The sequence below is a fragment of the Tamandua tetradactyla genome, chromosome 18 (genome assembly GCF_023851605.1).
Source record: "Tamandua tetradactyla isolate mTamTet1 chromosome 18, mTamTet1.pri, whole genome shotgun sequence".
NCBI lineage: Eukaryota > Metazoa > Chordata > Mammalia > Pilosa > Myrmecophagidae > Tamandua > Tamandua tetradactyla.
Genome location: NC_135344.1, coordinates 74,131,767 through 74,148,925, shown reverse-complemented (window position 1 = coordinate 74,148,925; position 17,159 = coordinate 74,131,767). Strand labels below are relative to the sequence as shown.

The following is a 17,159-nucleotide window of genomic DNA, read 5'->3' as shown; positions in this document are numbered from 1 at the left end:
GGACGCACTTGGTCTTGTCTTCCCGCCCAGCTCCGGAGGAGGGCGGTCCTTCCCTCTGCCGTCCCCCCACCTGTGCACACTTGTCTCTGCCTGTTGCACGTGGGCAGAGGGTCCTGCCGGGGAACTCTGAGCTCCCTTCACCGGCTCTCTCCATCCCTGCGTGGCTGACTTTAGAGAAGGGGCAGTGCCCCCCAGCACCAGTGCACGACTCCCCTTTCTGAGCACACATTTCTAAGGCCGGTTCTCAGGAAACAGCTATGGCTCCTCCAGAGGAAGGATGTTTCTCTTAGAAGGTTAGGTGGATCCTAGGGCAGGCTGGGCCAGCACTGTTAGCAGCTGCCTGACTTGTAAGAAAGAGGGTGACATGGGCAAGGGCTGCGGGAAGGAGTTTCCCTGCCAGCCTGTATTTCTTAGGAAGGCCCAGGGAATTGTGTTTTATGTTTTCCATTTGTAGATAATCAACGTTCCAAATATCTGGCTTTGCGGATATGACACACACCTTCCATATACTCTTTAATGTACCCATGAACTTAGAGCTCAGCCCTGCCTCTTCTTACAGACTATACACATTTCTTATCATCTGCTAATGCAGAAAGTATTGGAAAAGCCATCACACTTACAGAGCACATGGTGGCAACTGCATTTGGCTGCCTGTCCCTATTCCCAGAAGTATGAGCTTTCACCATGGGTCTCTTTCTTTGTCATTAATTACTTCCTCTTCGTTCTGATTTCAAACGTTCTTCAAAATCAGTTGATAATTGATCTTGAACTTGATAGAACCTAATGAATCCAATAAAAGATGGGGTTGTTTAACATATTCCAGATGCCAGCAGCTGTCAGGAGAACTGAGCAATCAGATAAGGCTGGGGGAGCCACAGCCCACTTACCCGCACGATGAGTGCTTGGCGTACTGCTTTGATTTCCAGAACCTGTATTAAAACCACTTAATGAAGTCGATTGAAGCAAGTGATCAAGAGTGCTTGTGAAGTTCGGCCAGTGGCATTGTCAAGTTTTATTCAAATATTCTACTTAAGAAATAATGCTGTGCCCTGTTTCTATCTCCCTGCTGAACATTTTATTTCTAACAAAATTATAGTCACAAATTGACAGATGGAAAGTGTTTACAGATGTGAAGACTGGAAGGAAATGGCACACTTAATGATAACGACATGACTGTGAATATAGCAAATACAAATTCATCATTACTTTCTAAATTTCACTTCTCCTTAAGAAATGAAAATTTGTTTTGTGTTTATAAAACTCATTTCTGAACTAGAGAATGATATTGAAAAACCACAAATTTCAGGCATAAACAGTCTTAGTTTCACTGCTTCTAATTTTACAGTATTCTATAGTTTAAATTCATTCAAAGTCATAAAAAAGGCAATTTGAAAACTTATGGTACCAGCAAATAAAATAGTATTTTTATAGGTACACATTTAAAAAAAAAAAAAATCCAGTTACCGCAGCTGTAAGCAAAACAAGAAGTTAGGAGACCCTGGTACCAATGCGTCATTTGTGAGGAGACTCTGGTACCATGCGCCATTTTAGAAATGGAGTTAAAACTCAGAACATTCATTGTCCCCATTTGCCACTAGAATTAGAGATGGGATTAAGTAATGACAACCTACAGCTTTCGAAACATCTAAGCACCTTACTCTATTTTCCTCCCTTCCATTCTGGCAGTGTGTTCAAAGCGTCTCCCATCTTTGGTCACTTAGTTCTTCTGGTGTCCACCCTCTTGGGTGCCCTGGACCTCTGGGAATCAAGGATGGTGTTCTAGTCTGCTAACTGCTGGGATGCAATATACCAGAAACGAAATGGCTTTTGAAAAGGGGAATTTAATAAGTTGCTAGTTTACAGTTCTAATGCCAAGAAAATGTTCCAATTAAAACAAGTCTATAGAAATGTCCAATCTAAGGCATCCAGGGAAAGATACCTTGGTTTAAGAAGGCTGATGGCATTCAACATTTCTCTCTCAGGTGGAAGGGCACATGGCGGACATGGCTTTCTCGTGGCTGTACAGAAGGGACTCTCTTCAAAATATTTCCTCTTTTAAAGGATTAATAGGTGGAATCACAATACCATGGAAGCTGTATGATCAAAAGTTACCACCCACAATTGGGTGGGTCACATCTCCATGGGAACAATCAAAATGTTCCCATCCAGCAATACTGAATGAGGATTAAAGGACATGGATTTTCTGGGGTCCACCACAGATTCAAACCAGCACAGATGGGCATTGGCTCTGACCTGACCAGCTGGCAGAAAGACCAACTGGGGAACTTACAGTGCTAAGGACGTCTGTGTCAGCTCAAGGGAACTTACAGTGCTAAGGACGTCTGTGTCAGCTCAAGGGCACGGGTGGGTAGTAATGGAAGCCTGAGCACCCAGACAGTGGGAGAGCACTTTGGGCTGGTCCTTCCTGCTTCCTCAATGAACACATTTTGCTGGCTTTCCCATGGATGGGCCACATTAGCCCTGACTACACAGCACTGAAGCTTCAATACAGGTTTAAATAAGATGATATTCTCAAAGCCTTATCACAAACTCTGATTTGATGTGATGGAGTTTTTCGTGGTATGAGTTCTCTGAGTACGTGTTTTATTGTATTTTATATTTTGTGTTATTTTCTTTCTAGTAAGTCAGAATGCTTTTGAGTTCCTGGGATGACAGGCACTCTGAGTGCTTTAAGGATATTTAGCCTTTTTATTACTTGTTGGGTGAAGTGTGGCTAGCCTCTTCAAAGCCTTCGGAAAGTAGGCTCTTGCAGTAAATTAGCCACAGTCTCAAAGGGCTGCTTTGCCCAGAGATTCACGCTTCTCTCTCATTCACTGTTCAGGCTGCTCATTTCTCTGCCCTTCTCGTAATCCCTGAAAAAAACAGAAGCCTTTTTTGTGTGCCTGGGGTGGGGGTGGGGAGCCGTAGGGAGTGGCTGTCAAATCCTCCTGAATGAATGCAAAGCCGGCCTGGAGTTGCTAGGGAGTTTTCTCCAGCCTTTGTGGAAATTGAGGAGCTCATGGAAGAAGCTTTCTCCCCATTTGTGGTGAGTTCACATGGGACAATGGGTCTGCATGGCTGAGGATTGCCCAGTCAGCCTCAAAAGCATCAGGTTCTTTTAAGCCGAAGATCAAAATTGTGTGTCCAGGGATCCTGCTGCCGGAGCATTGTGTGATGATGGAGGGAGGAAACTTTTTTTTTCCCCTCTCTTCTCATGATGGCAAAACCTTCTCAGTATGGAAATATCTCTGCTGAGCTTCCGACATTTCACCCGCCTTTTCAGAATTCAGGCTGCATGATAACCTCCCCCCCAGGATTGTGCATGGGAAGGGGGGGGGAATGTCATTGAAAGTAGGCCTCGGGTGGGGGCGCTGCCAGAGCCCAGATACCAGAGGGGAGGGGAGGCTGAAGTATGGGGGTGAGAGAGGGCCCAGGGACTTGGAACAGCCTTTCTCCCAGGACAGACCAGTCTCCTTGAAGGATGTTGAAGAGATTCCTTGTATTCACCTGTTCACTTCTGGCACATTTGTTACTTTCCACTCAAGGGGTTTATATTCTGGGGAGACCAGCATGCCAAAGCACAACTAGGAAGAACAATGAAAAATATATAATGGGTATGTGAGATATACCCCAGATCCAAGTGCAAATCCCTGCCACCCAGTTTGTGGGTAAGATTTAGTCACTTCCCCACTGCCCTTTGTTGGTGCAGGTAAGAGCAGTTTTGGTGTAGGAAAGCATTAAATCTCATGGACTGCATTCACTCCCAAGAGGCATGCCTAAGAGCCTTGTCTCGAACTTATTTGGAGATAAATTGCTTTAATGTTTCAGTGAAGAAGATACGAGGAAGTGCTTACCTGTAATCTCTATTGACCTTGAAGGCTTAGAACTCAGCACTGTGGGGCTAGAGAAATAGCACCAACAAGGCAGAAAGGAGCTTGCTTGTCCAATCATGAGTGTTCAGAAGTTTGCCTTCAAAGGATGTAGTGTGGTTGGTTCCTGCCTCAGGAACAAACGTCTGCTGGGAAGATCAAGGCTATCATATCAGCTCCTCCATGGGTAGCTGATGGAAACAAGGTAAAGGAGTCTTTGTGTGCCAAGTTCACAGGTCTGATTTTGGGAGGACACGTTGTTCTTATGAGGTGATGGGTTCTGAGCTCTTGGTGTTGGAATTTCTGTAGACGTGCTCCTTAAATTATCAGCCACTATTGCGTTGTAGATTGGAAAGGCCAACTGGAAGCTGATTGTGATTAGGAAGAGAACACCACTGGACCGCCACCCTCCGGTTGGACCGTGGGTGCTTCTGGTATACCATGTGGCTCCTCTGCCATGCCCTGAGGGACACATGGAGATGAAGAAGACACCAAGTGCAGAGGCTCTCCATTAGAGCAGCCTGAAACACGGCCACCTTGGGGAGGTGATAGCAGAGATTATGGCCCTTGGAGAAGGGCTGGTCCTGGTCCCTGGACCCTCTCTCACCCCCATACTTTAGCCTCCCCTCCCCTCTGGTATCTGGGCTCTGGCAGCCGCCCACCATTCCCCAGGCCTCCTTTCAATGAGATTCCCACACCCCCCCATGCACAATCCTGAGGGGAGGCTATCGTGCATTACAGAGGACCAATGGGCTTTTGCGTACTGTTTCACAGTTTACAAAGCCTTTCCACTAACTCAATTGAGTGTGGCAACAATCCTGGGAGATAGAGTGAGACTGACATGGTGAACTCTCCTTTTCATTAAAGAAAGTAAAAATTCAGATGGTTAAAGTGACTTCCAAGACAGAGACTCCTTGTGGTTACACTGGAGTTTGAATACAACTGTTCTTACTACAGTTCCTGACAATTGTGTTTAAATGGATATAGAGATTGATGAACACTTGTTTCTCAAATTGTAGAACACTACAATTGAGTAGTCATTGTGTCCCAAGAAACAGGTCATTTTTGTTGAGAGACAAGGAAAAACAGAGTTTACAAACTTCACCGTATTATGGCTTCAGCCTTAAGAAAGCCATTATCAGGAAAGGCAGGTGCTGTTTCTCTCCTCTCCTCTGCTCTCTTCTCCTTTCCTCAACTCTCTTCTCTTCAACTCTCCTCTCCTCAACTCTCTTCTCCTTAACTCTCCTCTCCCCTCTTCTCCTCAACTCTTCTCTCATTTCTTCTCAACTCTCCTCTCCTCAACTGTCCTCAACTCTCTTCTCTCCTTCTCACCTCTCCTCCCCACTCCTTAAATTTCCTCTCCTCTCCTCAACTCTCTACTCTTTTCATCTCCTCTCCTGTCCCACATGACATTTTTTTCTCCTAAGAGGAGACGTGAACATGTCAGCGAAGGAGATGTTTCCAATGTTTGGAGTTAGCACAGGAAATGACAAATCAACTTTAATATTTTAAGAGTTATTTGGTTAATTTTTTATTAGATGACACATTTACATGTTTTACAAATAAAAGATTATAAAATATTACCGTCAAAGACTTCCTCCCACTCCACTTCTCTACACGTTTTTTTTCCTCCACCGTATTAAAGCAGTGTCAACAACTGACTATAACTATTAATTTCTGCTGCATCTTCTCAGGGATTTTTCTTCATGTTTATACAAGCCAATGCAAATCTGTATCCTCCCTTTAAAAATTCTGCCAAAGCTGTCTGTACCTAAATAATGATATATTTTATATACTTTCCCACATCAATACACATAAAGTTTCCTTATTCTTTTTACAGCTATATTGAAATATATTATATAAATGCAGTATAATACATTTAACCAATCCCCTATTGATGGACATTTGGGTTGCCTATACTCTTTTGCAGTCACAGTGATATATTAAATCATTTTATCATATATCATTCCCCATGTGCCCCAATATATATGTAGGATACATTCCTGGAAATATAATTTCTGGATCAAAGGGTAGACGTATTTATAATTTCCTAGATGTTGCCAAATAGCCATCATGGTCATTTTACAAATTTACAGTCTTGCCAAATCTACATGAAAATTATTGTATCAGACTTTTCAATTCTTGTCAGACTGCTAGATTATAAATTGTGTCTTAGTGGAAATGTTTAATATAACTCATGTAAACCAATGAATGAAATACTTCGTAGTACATTTCTAAGTGCAAGCAACAGAAAAGAGGGACTGGCATTCTCAACCAAGGAACAGCCAGACAGAGCGTCACCAGAAGATGGCTTGCTAGATTAGGGAACTCCCTGAGTGCCATGGGAAAGAGTTTAAACCTTGTTCTGTAGGTGTGGGGAACAATGGAAAATTACTGAATAGAGAAATAATACCTCAATTGCCTCCAACTGTTATGGGCTGTGTACATTGCTGTGTGCACTGACATCATACTGAAGTTAATATAAAAAAGCAGGACACATTAAAAAGTGGGTCACTAAAGATAATACCAGTTGCAGAGAATCCTAGAGAGTCCCAGACTAATTGTTTGTGGCTTAGAATAGTAGTGGCTCAATTCCTTGAATATTTGCAGTCTTGCCAGGCACCAGCTTTGGTGCTACATCACTCCCCAACGCTATCCAAAGTATAGTACATTCAAGCATTGAGACTGGAGAGAAGGAAGGTGGAATCTCCTAACTCCTCAACATTGGACCAGTTGGCAGGCAGATCCTAATGGATATCACTTGTCACTTGTATGGTCTCCTTTCTTTCCCAAACATCTTTACCTAATCACCCAATTAATAGAAAAAGGAAGAGGAGGAAGAGAGAGAGAGAGAGAGAGAGAGTGTATGTGTGTGTGTGTGTGGGGGGGGGGGGATGCTAACAGAAGCCTAGAAAATTCAGAGGTTTCCAGGTCACAAGGATTTCCGTCCTGCTCATTTTAACTTGAAATGAGTGAAGGAGAGTATGAAATTCGTGGATAGTTCTTGTTTTTATAGATATGCAGATAATGTCACCAAGAAATGGAATGGGTTCCCTTTAATATATTCCAAACCTAAATGTAACTTGCTTTTGAATTGGCTATGACTTCAAATTATTTCTGTGTTGTGTGGTCTTTATTAGCATAAGCAGCCCAGTTCAACAAATGTATATTGACTTCTTGCTTTGAACAGGGCATGGGGGAGGGAAGGTGGTTCTTTTATATCATATATTCACTCATTGTGCCACAGACAAAAGGTTTAAAAAAATCTCTGGACACTGTTTGACAGGATTACCATGTGAAACTATTTTATGAGCTTGACTTTTTCCAGTAGAATACAAACATTGCGGCCTTTAAAGATGCTAATGATAACGAACAGGTTTCATTTACTAAGAGCCTGGTTCGTAGAGGGAACTTTTATTTAACCAGATAACTATAAGAGATGTGCAAGCAGGGACACACAAGACAACTTGGTAATTCTGCTTTACTTTTGCACATTCTGATGTATGTGAGTGCATTGTGAGTGTGTGCCTTTGTCTGTGTGCATGTCTCAGGAGTCACAGCGCAGAGCAGTGGCTGCTGAGTTTGCTCCGACGTCCAGGGTTTCAGCTACACTTAGCATTCTTTACTGCACTCTCTTGCCCTAAGGAGACAGATGGTGTCCACCCTCATGCTTTGCCAGAGGTAATTACATTGATTCCCAGCAATTCCCAGAGCTCCATGTTCGCCTGGCTTTCTCAGCCGATGGCAAGGACTCCCCGGGTAGATGGTCTGTGAGAAGTTGGCCTTCAATATTAAAGTAATGAATAGGCATTAATGTGATTCTAAAAAGTCATTCAACCAGGAAAAGTTGGCTTAAATGCGAGTACCAGTTTTCAGTGAGTTCTCATTTACGTATGGTTTTCCAACTGCCTTTTCTGAGGAACACTGAAATCCAGTACCTTGCCCAATAATTGAATTAAAACCATTGAATTAAAAGCTAGTACCTTGTTAATTTTGGGTACTCTGCACCAGCCAAATAAATTCCAGTCTTCCTGTGTTATAATTTTCTTCAAGGCTGTAGTCTTAGATTAACAGATGAAAAGGCAATCAGTGGAATCAGGGATCCAGTTCTATCACAGTCTATTTCTTAACTGGAAGTGATCACAGTCGTGGTAGAAACTTGCACCACGTTTAGGTTAGAATAATGTGTCACTTGATCCTCATATAACCCTGCAAACTACTGATAACACTGTTTTTCAGATGACAAGCAATCTTGGTGAAGTTAACAAGTTTCCTGAGCTCTCATAGTGGTGAGTCCCTCTTATATGACATCATAGAATCCACATACAGATATTAAGCACCAGACAAGAAACACTGAGCTTACATTTTTTGCATGAAATTTATTTACTGTGTGCTGTACTCCTTTGAATACGGTACACAGTTTTATTGATGTCTGGAGAGATAAAAGGGCAAACCATACCCATTTTAAGGTGAGAAACTAAAGAAATATCCTCCCAACTCTAAGTTACTATGCTCTCTGTTTGCACTGACCTTTGAACACCCTTTATACCAGAAGTGCCTGAGTGCCTGCCGCTTTTAATTCTAAAGATCTTTCTTCCTTTCTATTTTTAAAGCAGAAACATATACAAACATTCAAATACTCACTATAAAAGACAAAAAACTATGAACATTTACTCATTTATTCTGTTTGAGGTTTTATTAAAATAAAATATGTACAAAGTTATGAAGCTACGTTAGCTTTGGTTCCTTAGTACAAAACCTCTCCCCTCCTTTTCAAGGCAACCCTTGTCATGAATTTCATATTCAAAGTTCATATTTTTAATGTTTTAATTACAAATGTACATAAACAACATATTGTACTGCTCTATGTATTTTTAAATTACATATAAATTGTGTCGTCATGGAAAGAAAACTTCATTTTTTAAATTCAGCATAATATTTTTGCGGTCTATTCATTTTTGTTCACATAAGCAGCATATAACTGAATTTTATGATTCAATCTCCATCTTTTAACACATGAGTTTAATTTATAGTTAATGTGATTATTGGGTACACTTGTACTTATTTCTGTAACTGCATATCTGTCTTCAATTTTTCATGCCTTCTTCAGGGGAAAACATTCTAATTTTAATTCCTTACATTTGTATAAAGCTTTAAGCGCATAAAAACTGCATGCCTGAGCATGTTTTCATTTCATCCTTGGAGCACCCACCCTGGGCACATTATTATCACCATCCTGAGACCCCTAATTCATGTGGGATCCTGGGCAAGTTTCTCCTTTCTCATCTCATGTTCCTCATTCAGTTGTCCTCATTACCTGGCCAGGGTTTATTCCACATATTGGCCTTTTTTAATAAAAACACCATCCATAGCAGGAATGGCAGCTGAACTTTATTGAGAGCCTACCGATGTTAGGCAGTGTTCTTGAAAAATGATAGGCTGTTGGTGAGAACCAGGCTCTGAATCATTTGTAAGAAGGACTCAAGAGTCAGAGACGATTGACCTCTCATCTGGGCCTCCATCTCAAGGGAGACTGCCCAGTCCTTCCTTCCTGCTTTCGATGGGAAGTAAAAGCAAATATTCCATCACGCCTGAAATATCTGAAATACCCTGACACTCTCATCCGTCAGATAGAGAATAGAAGCTTATGATTAAAATGTTGCACCCTCAATTCACGCTCATTCTATAGTGAGCTCTTTTTGAATCACTTTCATATTCTTACCACTGGCAGAGTTCAGCTGTGGAGATGATACTCTCTAAGCTAAAAACACACTAAATGTCTAAACATATCACCAAACAGAAAACAAACTACAGCAAATTGTTCCACTTTTGCTTTCCATTCAAAATATTCTGGTCAAACAGACCTATTGCTTGCTGAGCTATGACAATCCCTAAGAGAAAAGCCAAACTTCCTAAAATCAAACTAAGAGGTGCTTTCACAGGATCATTTGATACAATAAGTTCTTTTGCATATTTGGATCTTGGAAGAATGAGAAATGCACAATCATGAATTACCAACTAATGCCTATCTTTGGAAGATTTTCCAAGAACTAATGGTGGAATTGTTCTTGTCTAGTGTAAGCATTTAATGCTATATATTTCCAGTGTGGCTTTAGCTGCATCCCATACATTTTGATATCTTTTATTCATTTCGGTTTCACTCTTTTCAATATGTATTTTTAATTTCCCTTAAGACTTCTTCTATGGCACATGGATTATTTTGAAATGTGTTGTTTAGTTTCCAAGTGTTTGAAGATTTTCCTGTTATTTTTCTGTTGTTGATTTCTAATTTAATTCCACTGCAGTCAGAGAGCACACTCTGAATGACTTAAGTACCTTTATATTGGCTGAGGTTTGGTTTATAGATCAAGATACAGTTTACTTTGATAAATAATTTGTGAACAATTGAAAAGAATGTGTATTCTGCTGCTGTTGGGTAGTGGATCTAATAATTGTCAATTGCATCCTATTAGTTGATGGTATTGGTGAGTTCTGGATCTTTTGTGATTTTCTGTCTATTTGTTCTAATCGTTGTTAAGAAAGGGGTGTTTAAGCCTCCAACTGTAACTTTGGATTTGCCTATCTCTCCTTTCAGTTCTATCAGTTTTTTCTTCACATATTTTGCACCACAGTTGTTTGGTGCATACACAGTTAGGATTGCTATTCTTACTTGTGGATTGACCTTTTACCATTGTGCAGTGTCACTCTCTGTGCCTAATCATTTTCTTTCACTCTTAAGTGTGCTTTATATGATATTGATGCAACCGCTCCTGCTTTCTTTCAATTATTGTTTGCATGGCATCTTTTACCATCATTTTACTTTCAACTTATCTATTTTGTCATATTTGAAGAGAGTTCCTTTTAGAGAGCATATAGTGGAGACAATTATTTTTATTTTAATCAACTCTGCCAATCTCTGTCTTTTAATTGGTGTAGTAAAACCATTTACATTTAATGTGATTATTTATATGTTACAGCGTAAGTCTTCCATTTTATTTTTTGTTTTCTGTTTGATTTCTTTGTTTTTTGTTTCTACTTTTTTATCTTGCCTACCTGTGGGTTAGTTGAACTTATTTTCTTAAACTTCCATTTTGATTTAACTGTGGTGTTTTTGAGTGCATCTTGACGTTTAGTGGTTCCTCTAAGATTTACATTATACCTACGTCCCTTATCACAGTCCACTGCTGCTATTTACATTTTACCAATTTGAATGAAGTGCAGAAACTTTATCTTCAAGTTTCTGTATCCTCCTTTGTTTATAATATAATTAACTTAAATACTTCCTCTACGTACATTAAGAATCACAAAAAGGTTATAAACTCTGTTTCAATAACAAACGTTTTTTAGAAAACTCAAGAGGAGAGGAAAACTCTATTTACCCATATTTTTGCTTTTTCTATGTTCTTTCATTCTTTCCAGTGTTTCCAGATTTCCTTCTTTTGCCATTTCCTTTCTGTGTCCAGAATAGTCATTCTTTTAGGACATATCTGTTGGCAGAAATGTCTCTTAGTAGTCTTTGATCTGAGAGTATCTTGGTTTTCCCTTCATTCCTGAAGGATGGTTTTGCTGGATATAGGGTTCTGGATTGAGAGTTTTTTTCTTTAAGCACCTGGAAAATCTTGTGCCACTTTACTTCTGGCATCATGGTTTCTGATGAGAAATCCAATTGCATTCAAATTGTTTTTCCATTATAGGTAATGTGTCATTTTTCTCTTCATGCTTTCAAGATTTTTTCTTTGTTTTTAATTTTCAGAAGTTTGATTATATTGCATCTTGGTGTGAATTTCTTTGGCTGTATATCATTTGGCATTCACTAGACTTTTTGTATCATTAAGTTCGTTTATTTTGTCAAATCTAGGTATTTTTCAGCCATAATTTACTTGGATAACTTTTCAGTCCCCATCCTCTTTCTTCTCTTACCTTGGAACTCTCATGGAACAGATATTAGACCTTTTGTTATAATATTGCAAGCCTCTGAAGCTCCATTCTTTCTTTCTTTCTTTCTTTCTTTCTTTTTTTTTTTTTTTTTGCATGGGCAGGCACTGAGAATCAAATCAGAGTCTCTGGCAAGAGTTCTACCTGCTGAGCCACCATGGCCTGCTCTCCATTCATTTTTGTCTTACTAAAACAAAATATTTCTCTTTTATTAGAATAAGCTCATTTTTATTGGTCTATCTTCAAGTCTTCCTCTCTTGTCTCTATTCTTCTGTTAAATCCATTTGTAAATTTTATTTCAGCTATTGTAGCTTTAGTTCTAAAATTTCCATTTGGTTCTTTTTCATTCCTTTCTGTTCAATTTCTTTACTGAGACTTTCTACCTTTTCATTTGTTTCATACACATTCATATTGACCTTTTGAAGCATTGTTATGATGGCTGCTGTAAAATCCTTATTAGGTAATTTCAAAATCTGTATCATCTCAGTGTTGTGTCTGTTGATTGTTTTTCTCATACAAGTTGAGATTTTCCTGGTTCTTGATAGGATAAGTGATTTTCAGCTGTATCCTGGGCTTTTTGAGTATTATATTCTAAGACTCTGATCTTATTTAAACCTTCTGTTACAGCGAGCCTCCTCTGACACCATGTTGAAGGGGAAAGGAAGGAGCTACCTCATTGTTCTCAGGTGGATCTAGAAGTTCACTTCTCACTCAGCCTCTACTGACACCCTGAGGTCGTGAGAAGGGTGCCTTGTTATTATTGAGTAGAGTGAGAGTTCGTATCACACTGAACTCACTATGTACCAAAACCAAGTAGGATTTTTCCCATTTTTATTCAGTTGTTTGTTTTAATTGCATTGAATTTTAAGAGTTCTTTATATATTCTAGAAACAAGTCCTTCATCTGATATTTATTTTATAATATTTTTCTCCGAGTCTTGTCTTGTCCTTTCATTTTCTTTTTTTTCTTAAATATTTTTATTACAACCAATGAACAAACATACAAACATTCTTGACATTCAACATTCTTGACATGTTTACATGTGACATCAATGGCTTACAATATCATCACATACTTTTGCATTCATCACCATGATCTTTTTTTTTAATATTTGCACCTCTCCAGCAAAAGAAAGAAAAAGCTTGTACATGCCATATCCTCTACCATTTCCTTTCATTGACCACTAGTATTTCAATCTACTCAATTACTTTAACATTTGTTCCCTGTATTATTTGTTTATTTTTAATCCATATGTTTTATTCATCTTTCCATGCCATAGATAAAAGGAACATCAGACACAAGGTTTTCACAGTTGCACAGTCACATTGTGAAAGCTATATCATTAGACAATCACCTTTAAGAAGCATGGCTACTGGAATACGGCTCTACAGTTTCATGCACTTCCTTCTCGCCATTCTGATATACCATAGACTAAAAAGGGGATTGCTATATAATGCATAAGAATAACCTCTAGGATAACCTCTTGACTCTATTTGAAATCTCTCAGTCACTGACACTTTATTTTGTCTCATTTCTCTCTTTCCCCTTTTGGTCTAGAAGCTTTTCTCAATCCCTTGACGCTGAGTCCCATCTTATCCTAGCATTTCTGCCTCATGTTACCAGGGAGGTTTACACCCCTGGAAGTCATGCCCCACTTAGGGAGGAAGAGAATAGTTAGTTTGCTTGCTGTAATGGCTGAGAGAAAGAGAGGCCACATCTGAGCAACAAAAGAGGTTCTCTTGGGGGTGACTCTTAAGCCTAATTTTAATTAGGCTTAGCTTATCCTTTGTGGGGATAAGTTTCATAGGGATAAACCCCAAGATGAGGGCTTGACCTATTGATTTGGTTGTCCCCATCCTTTCATTTTCTTAACAGGCATTTCAAACAGTGGAAGTTTTTAATTTTGAGAAAGTCCTGTTTTTCTGTTATGGTACATGCCTATTCTGTCCTAAGTAAGAAATCTTGCCTAACCCAAGGTAAAAAAATTTTCTCTTCTTCTGTTCTTTAAGTTTAATAGCTTTTGCTCTTACATGTAAGCCCTTGATTCATTTAGAGTTAGTTTATTTTTTATATGGTAAAAGGTAAGAAACAAGATTATTTATTTATTTATTTTGGCTTTGTTTAGCAGATCGTGTTCAGTTTCCTAGAACCATTTTTTGAAAAGACTACTCTTCCCTCATTGAATGTCATTTGCATTCTAATTAAAAAAAGAAAGAGACAAGAAGGCAGAGGGAAGGAAGAAGGAAGGAAGGAAGGAAGGGAGGGAGGGAGGGAGGGAAAGAAAGGAAGGAAGAAAGGAAGGAAGATTGCTAACATATTGAAGTAACATATTAAGTTTTTAATATTGTCCTTGTATCCTGCAATAGCAAATCCTGTAACTATTTTGTGGATTCTTTTGAATATCTACAGAGAAGATCATTGTTTTGAGTTTCATTGATTCCTGTTCTTATCTTTATTATTTCATTCCTTTTGTCTTTTTTTCTGTGCATACTTTGCTCTCATTTTTCTTGTTTCTTAAGGTGGTATCTTCTGTCATTGGTTTTTGACCTTTTTAAATATAAGTATTGAATGCTATTATTTTGTGGTATACTATATTGTTTTTTTCATTATTTCAAAATATGTTCTAATTTCCCTGTGATTTCTTCTTTAACCTATTGATTACTTAGAAATGTATTGGCTAATTTCCATCTAAAACATGATTAAGTCTTCATTTATTCATTCTATTTTACAAAGTTTAATTACGTTGTAACATTTTCCTAAATACTTTTTATTCATTATATGTTAATTCCTGATGTTTTATAGACATGTTGCAATTGTGAATGATATCTTATTTTTTTCTTATGTTTTCTAGTTGATCCACTTGAAAAAAGCTATTGATTTTTGAAAGTTGACCTTGTTAAACTCTCTTACTATTTCTTTTGGGTTTTGTTGAATTTTCTTTCCATGATGATTATTATCTAAAAAGAACAATAGATTTATCTCTTCCATTTCAATCTCCTTCTTCCTTCCATCTTCCTTCCTTCCTTCCTTCTTCTTTCCCTCTGCCCCCTTGTCTCTTCCTTCCTTCCTTCCTTCCTTCCTTCCTTCCTCCCTCCCTTCCTCCCTCCCTCCCTCCCTCCCTCTCTCTCTCTCTTTCTTTCTTCTTTCTTCTTTCCTTCCTTCCTTCCTCCCTCCCTCTCTTCCTTCCTTCCTTCCTTCTTCCCTCTCTCAGTCCCCCTTGTCTCTTTCTTTCTCTTTTTCTTTGTGAAAGTCAGCACCTATGGTACCACAATAACATACCAATGACAATAAGCATTCAACAGAATTAGACCCAAAGATAATCGAGATGTTAAACTATGAGAGAGATAATAAATAACAATATGTTAAAGAATATAGTAGAATAGTTGGACGACATACATGAACAGATTTTCAGCAGAGAGATATAAACTATAAAATGAATCTAATGGAAATGCTAGAAAAAAATCATTATATCATGACATCAGAAATGAAGAATCCTCTCAATAGGCTTATCAGAAAATTGGACACATATTAAAGAATGAGTGACTATGAAGATAGGTAAATAGAAATCATATAAAATGAAACACAAAGATGGGGGGAAATGTAAAAAGAATAGATCAAAACACATAGGAGCTGTGTGAAATATCAAATATGATAACTGGGGTCCCAGAAGGAGAAGAGAAAGAATGGGGCACAAGAAATATTCGCAAAGACAATAGCTGAGAGTTTTTTTTAATTAACAAAACTCAACAAACCACAGATTCCAGAAGCTCGGGGATTCTGAAGCACAATAAATAAAAAGAAAAATATACCTAGATACATCATAGCCCATTAAAGAAAATGAAAGATAAAATCTTGAAGGCAGCCGGAGAATAAAGACACTATGCACACTGAGGAAGAAAGATAGGAATTAAACAAACTTTTCATCAGAAATCAATTAAAGCTGAATAAAATGAAAACACATCTTTAAAATACTGAAAGAAAAATCTACCAACCCAGAATTATATATATGGCTTGTTGTAAAGCAGCAGCCATCGCAGTAATGTATTTGCTTGCATCTCCTCTCCTATATCCTTGTCTTATTTTCCCTATTTCTTAACACTCACTTTGAGAATTGAACCTCCCAAATAAAGTATTAGGGTTTTAATCCTTGATATTGTCTGAAAGGCTCAAACTTGGCATGGAGACCTGTGCAGTCACTTCCAACTCCTCCCTTCTCGGATTTTACAATTATGGTCTTCTGTTCTCAACAGCAAGACTTCCCACAGGGCTAAAGCGATGCGTTTTGAAAAAGCACCAATACAGATTTCCCAACTCTAGCACCTCTTACCCTTCACATGCTACCCCCAGTTCATCTTTATCCTTCAGTGCCAGGAGTAAAGTGCAGCTTTCATTATTTGGCAATAACTATCACCAGTGGATTATTGCATGCAACACTCCAAGTTTCTGTAGCCCTCTGTAGACTATGAAATGATCAGTTTTCAAGGATTCACTTTTGAGTAGAATGTTTAAATTGTGGTCAAGAGACTGGATAATTCCATACCCATTGATCATATTCATATGCACTTCTTGATAAAAATCTCTGTTTTTTTATCTTTAAAAATGAGAAAAGTAGTACTTGGCCTAAACATATCACAGAATAGTAATATAGGAAGCTAGACAGATACTCTTACAGATAGGGTGGAGGAGTGGAGTGAGGGAAGTGCAGGAAATGATTGTAGGGGGGCAAGGAGCAGAGAAGTGCTTGGAGGAAGGAGAAGAAGAAAAGGTAGGTGGCACATGAAACCCTGTGTCACAGGGTTTTCATCTATATAAGGGAAAGGAGATTTCCCTTTCAGAATGGTTGTGAGACAATGTGTGCTAAATTCCTAGTAGGAGGTGTGACGGAGGATCAACAAATGATGGTAAATTTGCTTCTGAATTTTTAAAAAATAAATAGCAGGTAGAAAATAATGCATATGTGACCTTGAACTGTGAGTGTTGGGGGGAAATAAATGACCATGGAAAGCCCCTATTGTCTGAGCATCAGGATCAGATTCACAGAGAACATTAGCCAGATCTTAAAGATTAGTGGGAGAACCCATGCTCTCAAACATTGGCAACTACTTGGGGGAATATTTATGCCATGATCCAGGGATTGGGGATTAAAAATGTGCTGAACTTTTGAGCACTTTAGAAATGAAGCGAATCACAATACATTTTAGAAGAGTCAGTTGGAGATGAAACTTGGTGGCCGGAATGCCTAGGGATGCCATTACAAAGCACAAACATTGTGACTCCCTAACTCAGGAGTAAAATAGTTGTTAGGGATGAGATGATTGCAAAATTGACTTTGGATTATCATCCTTCAGACAACAT

At 38.7% G+C, this 17,159-nt stretch overlaps 1 long non-coding RNA gene across 2 annotated transcripts in view; it reads left to right on the top strand.

The window, feature by feature from the left end:
* LOC143662707 (uncharacterized) overlaps positions 1 to 8,158 on the top strand; it is a 32,092-nt gene extending 23,934 nt beyond the window's left edge. For both annotated transcript variants that reach the window (XR_013165559.1, XR_013165560.1), the window contains one exon: positions 8,109 to 8,158. This is a non-coding gene — a long non-coding RNA (uncharacterized LOC143662707). The remainder of the gene's footprint in view (positions 1 to 8,108) is intronic.
* Positions 8,159 to 17,159: the final 9,001 nt, after the last annotated feature.